Genomic DNA, 10,071 nt, shown 5'->3' with positions numbered 1-10,071 from the left:
CTGGAGTGCAGTGATGTGATCCTGGCTCACTGCAACCTCCACCTTCCAGGTTCGAAAGATTCTCCTGCCTCAGCCTCCTGAGTAGCTGGGACTACAGGCATGCACCACCACGCCTGGCTAATTTTTTGTATTTTTAGTAGAGATGGGTTTCACCATGTTGGCCAGGATGGTCTCCATCTCCTGACCTCGTGATCGGCCCACCTCAGCCTCCCAAAGTGCTGGGATTACAGATGTGAGCCACCACACCAGGCCCCTCTTTTTCTTTATACAGTATTTGTTGACATGTAATTTACGTATCATAAAATTAACTTTTTAAAGCTATATAATTTAATGGTTTGTGGTATATCCATAGTTGTGTGACCATTACTGCTATCTAACTTTAGAATATTTTCATCACCCCAGAAAGAAGCTTGGTATGCATTAGTACTGCCTCCCCACCTTCTTCTCTCCCCAACCCTGGCGAGCACTAATTTATTTTCTGCTTCTATGGATTTGCCTATTTCAGACATTTCATACAAATGGAATCATATAAAATGTGGTCTTTTGTGACTTTTTTCACTTAGCATAATGTTTTTAAGGTTCATCCATCGTATACCATGTGAATTTCATTCTTTATCATGGTCCAATATTCCATGGTATGTATATATCACATTTTGTTTATTCATACATCAGTTGATAAACTGATTTGGGTTGTTACCACTTTATGACTGCCCTATTCATTTTTTCCCCCATTCTTCTGAATTTTCTCTGTCTTTCTTCCTAATTTTCCACTCCTGCCAAAGCAGGAAGTTAATGATGGTATTACCATCCTCAACTCAATTGCAGATTTTCCTTCACTGTTCTAAGCAGGCCTTCTCCTTTACCAATCACAGCAGAGGTCACCTTGAGATGTGTCTACTGTGAAGATAAATGACATAATGGATACAAAAACTTTTAGTCAACATTATACATGCGAACGGCCTATCCTAAGGGATTTTCCACCATCTCATGTCCCAGATTTTATTAAAAACGTTTCAGAAGGTATTCAACTTCTTGAGCTTCCTTTCTTTGGAAGATAAATTCCTCAGGGCAAAGATCATGATATCCAACTCTTCTGTGTATTAGTAGAGTTCAAAGGGAACATTTGGGCTCTTAATACAAGCTGAAAATAGAAGTATCAATATTATTTAATATTCAGAGTGCTTAATATGTGTCAGATGTTGTGCTAAGTACTTTACATACATCACATTTTATCTTTACTACAATTCTATAAGGTAAATACTATTATTATCTTCATTTTCTAGATGAGAAACAGACTCAAAGAGGTTAGGAAACTCATGCAAGGTCACAGAGACAGACAAGGAAAAAGGGTAAGACTCAGGAGTGTTTGATTCTGTTGCTTTGATCTTACTACTAAATTTTACTGCCAGTGTTTAATACATGAAAAATTACATTCAGATCCTATGCCTACATAGGTATAGGCATACTTCGAAGATATTGTGGGTTTGTTTCCAGACCATAGCAATGAAGTTAACATTGCAATAAAGCAAGTCACACATTTTTGGTTTCCCAGTGTGTATAAAAGCTATGTTTCTACTAAACTGTAGTTTATTAAATGTGCAATAGCATTATGTCTAAAAATAATGCATATACCTGAATTAAATAATACTTTATTGCTAAAAAATACTAATGATCATCTCAGCCCTCAGCAAGATGTAATCTTTTTGTTGGTGGAGGGTCTTACCTTGATGATGATGGCTGCTGCCTCATCAGGATAGTGGTTGCTGAGGCATGAGAGCAGCTGTGGCAATTTCTTACAATAAGACAACAATGAAGTTTGCTGCAACACTTGACTGCTCCTTTCATGAATGATTCCTCTGTATCATGTGATACTATTTGATAGCATTTTACCCCTTCCTCTCATATCCTTCCACTGTTTTATCAACTAAGTTTATGTAATATTCTAAATCTTTTGTTGTCATGCCTACAATGTTCACAGTATCCTCACCAAGAACAGATTCCAACTCAAGAAACCATTTTCTTTGCTTACCCATTAAGAAGCAACTGCTTATCCATTCAAGTTTTATTATGGGATTGCAGTAACTGAGTCACATTTTCAGGCTTTAGTTCTATGTTTTTGTTTTCTTAGAGTTGGGGTCTCACTATGTTGCCCAGGCTAGTCTCAAGCTCCTGGCCTCAAGCAATCCTCCTGCCTCAGCCTCCCAAATGCTGAGATTACAGATGCATGGCACCATGCCTAGCCAGGCTCCACTTCTAATTCTAGTTATCTTGCTACTTCCATCACTTCTTCTACTGAAGTTTTGAGCTCCTCAAAATTATCCATGAAGGTTACAATCAACTTCTTCCAAATGCTTATTAATGTTGATATATTAACCTCCTCATCCCATGAATCACAATTTTTTTTTTTTTTTTAAGAGACAGGAATTTTGCTGAGGTATCTCCTTTTTTGTGCAGCCTAACTTTGAAGTTCTTAGCTCAAACAATCATCCCACCTTAGCCTCTTGAGTAGCTGGGACTATAGGCATGCTGCACTGCACCCACAGATGTTTTTAATGGCATCTAGAATGCTGAAATTATTTTGGCTATTTGGTGGAGAACAAATTTGAAGTAGGGGCAAAACCGGAGGTAGGGAAATGACAAGCATCCACACACAAGTGAGGGCTAACTAAGGCAGAAGAAGGAAATGAAGAGGAGGGAACACATGCCACAAACAAATCAGATTTCCAGGAGGTTTTTAATTTAGTTTGCCCAGATCCATCACAGGAATCACTATCTATGGCACCTACAGCCATACAAAATGTACTTATTAAATAATAAGGCTTGAAAGTCAAAATTACTCCTTGATCTCAGGTTACTAGGTGTGTTGCCAATGTGCAGAAATACTCAGCAGGCAGGCTTGTAAAGAGTCAGTAAGCCACGCTGCAAACAGATGTGTCATCATATAGGCTTTGTGGCTCCATTTATAGAGCACAGGAAGAATAGATTTAGCAGAATTCTTAAGGGCCTTAGGACTTCCCATATGGTAAATGAGCACTGGCTTAAAATTGAAGTCACTGGCTGCATAAGCCCCTAACAAGTCAGCCTGTCTTTTGCAGCTTTAACGCCAGCTGTTGACTTCTCCTCTTCTCCTCTTTAACAAGTCAGCCTGTCTTTTGTAGCTTTAATGCCAGCTGTTGACTTCTCCTCTTCTCCTCTTTCACCGTAAAAGTGCTGGATGGGGCCGGGCATAGTGGCTGACGCCTGTAATCCCAGCACTTTGGGAGGCCAAGGTGGGCAGATAATGAGGTCAAGAGATTGAGAGCATTCTGGCCAACAAGGTGAAACCCTGTCTCTACTAAAAATACAAAAATTAGCTGGGTGTGGTAGTGCACACCTGTAGTCCCAGCTACTCAGGAGGCTGAGGCAGGAGAATCGCTTGAACCTGGGAGGTGGAGGTTGCAGTGAGCCAAGATGGCGCCACTGCACTCCAGCCTGGCGATAGAGAGAGACTCCGTCTTAAAAAAGAAAGTAGGTAAATGGTATCTTCTTCTAACATAAGGCAGTTTCATCTACAATATCAGTATCCACTGATTTTCAACAAATATTGAGAATGTGTAATTTAGTGTGGCCAATATCATCAATTATCTTAGCTAGATCATCTGGAAAACTTCCCGTGGCTCCTCTAATCACCACTTGCTGCTTCCACCTTGCACTTTTACGTTATGATGACATCTTTTCTCAATCTCATGAGCTAAGCTCTGCTAGCTTCAAGCTTTTCTTCTGCAGCTTCCTCACCTCACCCAGTCTTTGGAGAATTGAAGAGACTTAGTGCACTGTTTTGGATGAGGCTTTGACTTAAGGGAATGTTGTGGCTGGTTTTATCTATCCAGACCACTGAAACTTTCTCCATGTCAGCAAAAAGGCTGTTTTGCTTTTGTATCATTTGTGTGATCACTGGAGTAGCACTTTAAACTTCCTTCAAGAACTTTTCCTTTGCATTCACAACTTGACTGTCTCAAGGGGCCTAGCTTTCAGTCTATCTCAGCTATTCATATATGTTCCTCACTAAGCTTAATCATTTCTAGCTTTTAATTTCAAGTGGGAGACATATGACTCTTCCTTTCACTTGAACACTTAGAAGTCACTGCCGGGTTAATTAATACCCTAATTTCAATATTGTTGTATCTCAGGAAAGAAGAAGGCCCAAGGAGAGGGAGAGAGATGGAAAAACTGCCGGTTGGTGGAGCAGTCAGAACATACATACTTCTCGATCAAGTCTGCCATCTTACATGGTAATTGGTGCCCTAAAACATTTATAATACTAACATCAAAGATCAGTGATCACAGATCACTATAACACATATAATAATGAAAGGTCTGAAATACTGTGAGAATTACCAAAATGTGACAGAGACAGGAAGTGAGCACATGCTGTTGGAAAACGGCATTAACAGGTTTGCTCAACACAGAGTTGCCACAAACCTTCAATTTGTAAAAAAACAGTATCAGTGAAAGCACAATAAAGAGAAGTGCAATAAAATGAGGTATGCCTGTATACTCAGAAGACTCCTACTATATGGCACCTTTGAAATAATCTCCAGGCTTCTAGAACACTGGTGGATTACTGTAGCTGACAATGCAGAGGAATGAGAGGACATGGATACCAGAAGACCTTGTGGTAAAACTTGAGAAGCTTAGAGTTTATCTCGCAGGATATTTCCCCCAATCTTTCACAGCATCCTGAAGGGCTTAAAAAGACGTGAAAGAGGAGTGACAAAGCTAGACCTGTATTTTGAAAAGATGATTTTGGCCACTTGGTGGAGAACAATTTCAAGTGGGGGCAAAACTGGGGCCAAGGAAATGACAAGCATCCACACATAAGGGATAAGCAGGGATAAGGCTGGGGAAGAAGGAAAGAGAGAAGAGGGAACAAATGCCACAAATACATTAGATAAAACCAGGGCACCAGCTGGGAGCCGGTGTATAAAACAGTTCTGATGTATAAAACAGAGCCGGATTATAAAACAGGTCCATCAGCTGGGAGTGGTGGCTCACACCTGTAATCCCAGCACTTTGGGAGGCCGAGGCGGGCAAATCACAAGGTCAGGAGTTTGAGATCAGCCTGAACAACATGGTGAAACCCCATCTGTACTAAAAATACAAAAATTAGCCGGGCATGGTGGTGCGCACCTGTAATTCCAGCTACTTGGGGCTGAGGGAGGAGAATCCTTTGAACCTGGGAGGTGGAAGGTTGCAGTGAGCTGAGATCGCACCACTGCACTCCAGCCTGGGCAACAGAACGAGACTCCATCTTGGGAAAAAACAAAACAAAACCAAAACCAAAACAGGGTACCTTGTGAAATGACTGGATGGGAGAAAAGGGGATTCAAAAGGGAGATTCGTCAATAGTGGCTTCAGGGTTTTAGTTTAATTAAAGCCAGTGCTATAACGTGAGATGAAAGAATAGGCTTAGAAGACTAGGGGACTGGTTTAGTATTGGATACACTGAATTTGAGATACTTTGAGATTTCCAAGTGGAGATATTTGTCAGATAATTGGAAATTTAAGATTGAAGTTTAGAGGAGGAGTTGGGACAGAGATAAAAATTTGGAAATCCTACTTTGGCCTCCCAAAATGTGGGGATTACAGGCATGAGCCACTACACCCAGCTGATGGAACTGTTTTATATTTTGACTGTTGTGATTACATGGCTTTCTGTGCTAGTCAAAACTCACAGAAATGAATGCTAGCTAACAAGGGTGAATTTTACTGCATATAAATGACACTCAACCTAACTTAAAAGAGAGAGAGAGAGAGAGAGAGAGAGAGAGAGACCAATAGTGGTAAAATGAGGCAAAAAGACTAGGAAGATAAACTTATGTCTACTGATGACCCTGCTGAGGAAGATTCAACTAGCATATTAGGAGCATAAATCAAACTATATGTTAGTTGAACAGTGAAAAGAATAGTAGAAGAAATGGTAGACTATTCTTCAACAGTTTGGGACAGAAGAAAATGATACCATTTAAGTGGCAGCTAAATGGATATGTGGGACTCAGAGAGTGTCTCTGGCAAGAAAGATACATCAGCATGTTTACAGACAACAAGAAGGTGGTAGACAGGCAGCGAATATATACGAGACTGTAAGAGACAGCTAAGAGAGCTTGATGAAGGTTTCAATATAGCCAGGTGTGTAAGGGGGCAGAAAGTTAAAAAAAAAGGCATACCCAGTGTCTTCAATGTTCTCAATGAAGAAGGAGACAAGGTCATGTGCGGCAGGTGAATAGCGCTGGGCAGAGTACAGGATTTTCAACAGAAAAATCATAAAAATAATGGTTGGGATGGACAGTGGGAATTTGTAGTTGCACTCACAGCACTTAACAGTGGTGTGATCTTCTCCAGGAGTGCTCTGCCTACTGGAGTTTAATAGACAAAGTAGAAGTTATAGTACTCATTCAAGGGTTTTCATAGGTATGTTTTTCAAAAGGAAAAACAGGAAAATCACAAATTTTGTAGAGGGTAGCTCAAATAATCCTCCTCCTCTTTGCTCAAATCTTACCTCCTACTGAGGCCTATGACTGTGATCATATTACTTAAATACTACAACCTGTTGCCCCTTGGCATTCCTCACCCTGTTTTATTATTTTTAAAGCACTTAAAACTAATACATCACTAGGGCAGGGATCTTTGTATTACTCATTCATAAATCTCAAGTGCATGGAACAATGACTGACACATAGTGGGCCTTCAGTAACTACTGTGGCTGAAACAGGTGGGCTTTCACGTTTCACTTTGAACCTAGGTCACAAGCATAAAGTATAACTGTCAAATCCTAAGGTAACTTTGTATTGACACACCATCTCTGAAAGATTAATAGAAACATGACGTAAAGGAAGGGGTGGTAATTCTCCTGTGAGCCTGAGAAAGCTGATTTACCATTCTGAGGCTTATTTTTGTCACCAGCAAAACAGAAATAACTATATCCCAGGAATAACTGTTCAAATCACAAGAATAATGCTTGAAATGCCCGGGAAGGCCTTTGGAAACAGAAAAATATACAATAATTTTTATTATGATTGCGACTAAATTACCAAGTATTTTAATACAGTAATAGAAAATGACAAAAATATATTGAAGGAAATGTATTTTGGGCATTTTTATGCACGAGTAGGGAAAATTATCTTTTTTCTTAATAAAGTCTTACTAAACTTATCTTCCTTATTTTGGCATACTTGTGCTTTTATTTTTTAATTCTAAATTTGTAAGGATACATAATAGTCATACATATTTGTGGGGTACATGTGATATTTTGATAAAAGCACATAATGTGTAATGACCAAATCAGGGTTATTGGGGTATCCATCACCTCAAGTGTTTATCATTTCCTTGTGTTAGGAACATGGAAAGTTATCCTTTCAAAGGCAATGAGGCAACTGTGTGCAAGGTAATGATGGATATTAGAGAAAGGGAAAACTTACAGTAAAACTAGGTTTTCCTGAAGAGGTTTTCTTTAGACTGAGGGAGCACACCTCTAGGCTGGCTGAATTACCCTCTCTGGAAGCAGGTCAGTACAATAGTCCTTTGTGGTGGAGGAGGATTAGTTACTAAGTGTAGGGGAAAGGGAGTTACATTTTGAACAAAGTATATCTACTCAGGAAGATGTAGAACTTAGTTAATATCCAACTACTGAGACTTTAGGGCTCATGTTGAAAGACATGAACTACTGTAAAAAACGGGGAGATCTATCCCACATAAAAAGGCAAGGAGGAACTACGTAAGGGACTTGCTAGGAGGCTCGACTAACAGGTGTCTGGGCTCATTCTGCAGTATATAAAAGAATTTAACCAGCATCAGTATTTTCCAAGGAATGCCTAAGAGTTTACTGGGGAGGGCAACAAGAAAATAGGAATGGGATGGCAGAAACATACTTTTTAGGCAGCTTTGTTGGAAATAGTTTACCAACAAGGTGGAGAAAACCTTTATTTATCCCTAAGGATCACTCAGACTCAAGCCTCTGAAAACCGAAGCCAAGGGTCCTTGCTTTAAGGATCACTCTGCTGGTTTTGGTAGATGACAAAGAACCAGAAATGTGTAAAGAGTCCTGTTCCCATGTTTCCAGAACACGTTTCTGTAGAAGCTAAATTATAAGGATGCACAGTAGTATAGTGTTTAGGCCAATGGGACACTCAAACCATTGGCGATCTACTTTTGGCCCCAGCAACTAAATCTTCCAGAGATATTTCAAATATGTTTTAGAATATGTAAGTAGAGCAAAGATTAGAATAAATTTTATTATTTAAAAGATTAGTCATTTTTAGTTTAATCTAGAAAAACTGATAAGACTTTTATATCTCTGGTTTTATGTTTGCTATGTTTATTTCTTTGAAAGTATTCTGAATACTCTCACAGTTGAGAATAAAGCAAGTGTTGTTATTAAAATATTTTCATTGCACTGAAGTATGTTCCCTTTACAGTTCAGTAAGTCTCAACTAAAAGAGAAAGCGGCAACTTGATTGGCTACACAGATCAGTATTTTGTTAACATTACCAAAACATACAGTTGTATCTCCATTTGAGAAATAAACTTACCATCTTATGTCCTATAGAATCTGGAAACCCTCCTACATCCTTAGCTGCGCTTACGAGAATATAAGGTAAACTACAGGTCAGTGGATGATGTCATCCTTACATTCCTAGGGGTACAGGAGGGTGTGCCAGTCTCTATAACCAAGGAATTTGTATCTTTAACACCTATAAGAAAAGAGAGATCTTGGATCCCTGAAAAGTGGGAACTTGGAACTGAGATACTCACATAAAGCTCTGAGACTCCTAAATGGGTGACATGCTCAGTGAAAATATAGCTTAAAAAAGAGAGAGGGAATAAACCACTGAACCAACACAGTGATGATGAGAAAGCATGCTGTTTCAACTGGATGGAGAGAAGATTGCTGTTACCTGAAAATTCGTATCCATGCCATAGGGTATGGCTGTCCTTAGACTTTGGGATAGAATTGTACCTCTAGGACATTAAACCCAGATTTAGTTCCAACAAACATTAAACCTAGATTTAGTTCCAGCAAATGCTTTCCCTGAGACATGTAGCAGATAAAGTAAACACAAATCTGTTTTAGAATAAGTTGCCATCAATCTACATCCAGGAAAATTTATCTGGGTAAGTTCATAAAACAAACTTACAAAATATACATTAAAAATGTACTATGAGCAAGAGCCAAAAAAAAAAAAAAAAAAAACCAGAAAAATTAGAAATCTCCCTCTGCCTAAGAAAATTTAAATAATGGTTTTATATCTGATACAGATAAAAATAATAAAATAAAAAAGTCATGATTCTTTTAAAAAGTGGGAAAGTTAATGTTACATACTATACATCATATACATTGCTAAAATTGCAGAAAACGAACTCCTAGATGATTAATGGGGAATGCTTTCCCACAAGTTCAAAACACTCCTTTTTCCCCCCACCAGATATACAGAATAAACAATAAAAATTCCCAAGACTTTAATAAATCATCCAAGTAGTATCTAGTTTTATGCATTTAATTATTGAAGTGACGGAGATATTAAAAGTGTGGCCAATAGCTGAGGCTTTTTAGAGTACACTGAAGATATATACACACCAAATTCTAATTTTACAGAGCTTGTTCTTCAGTCCGAAAACAACTGATGCTTTTTTTTTTTTTTTTTAGACGGGGTCTTGCTCAGTTGCCTAGGCTGGAGTGAAGTGGTGCAATCTCAGATCACTGCAGCTTCCGTCTCCCAAGTTCAAGCAATTGTCCCACCTCAGCCGCCAGAGTAGCTGGTTATAAGCACACCAGCACACCGGGGTAATTTTTGTATTTTCAGTAGAGATGGGGTTTCACCATTTTGGCCAGGCTGGTCCTGAACTCCTGACCTCAGGTGATCTACCCTCCTTGGCCTCCCAAAGTGCTGGGATTACAAGCGTGAGTCACCACGCCTGGCCTCAACTGATGCATTTTTATTCATTCAGAAATATGATCTAGAATAGTTACAAGAAAATGTTTTGCAGCAGAACTAAAAGATACCATATCCCTTATGTTATGACTTTCCTGCTTTA

The 10,071-nt window shown here is 39.1% G+C and overlaps 1 protein-coding gene and 1 long non-coding RNA gene across 51 annotated transcripts in view; one reads left to right on the top strand and one right to left on the bottom strand.

The window, feature by feature from the left end:
• EIF4G3 (eukaryotic translation initiation factor 4 gamma 3) overlaps positions 1-10,071 on the bottom strand; it is a 375,324-nt gene that overhangs the window by 115,944 nt on the left and 249,309 nt on the right. The gene's annotated exons all lie outside the window — the stretch shown is intronic.
• The window catches only part of LOC135967060 (uncharacterized), a 40,787-nt gene continuing 34,884 nt past the window's right edge, over positions 4,169-10,071 (top strand). Inside the window, exon 1 of the long non-coding RNA XR_010580899.2 lies at positions 4,169-4,271. This is a non-coding gene — a long non-coding RNA (uncharacterized lncRNA). The remainder of the gene's footprint in view (positions 4,272-10,071) is intronic.

Source organism: Macaca fascicularis, chromosome 1 (assembly GCF_037993035.2).
Source record: "Macaca fascicularis isolate 582-1 chromosome 1, T2T-MFA8v1.1".
Classification (NCBI taxonomy): Eukaryota; Metazoa; Chordata; class Mammalia; order Primates; family Cercopithecidae; genus Macaca; species Macaca fascicularis.
The sequence above is the reverse complement of the archived record's forward strand: the minus strand, read 5'-3'. Positions and strand labels throughout refer to the sequence as shown.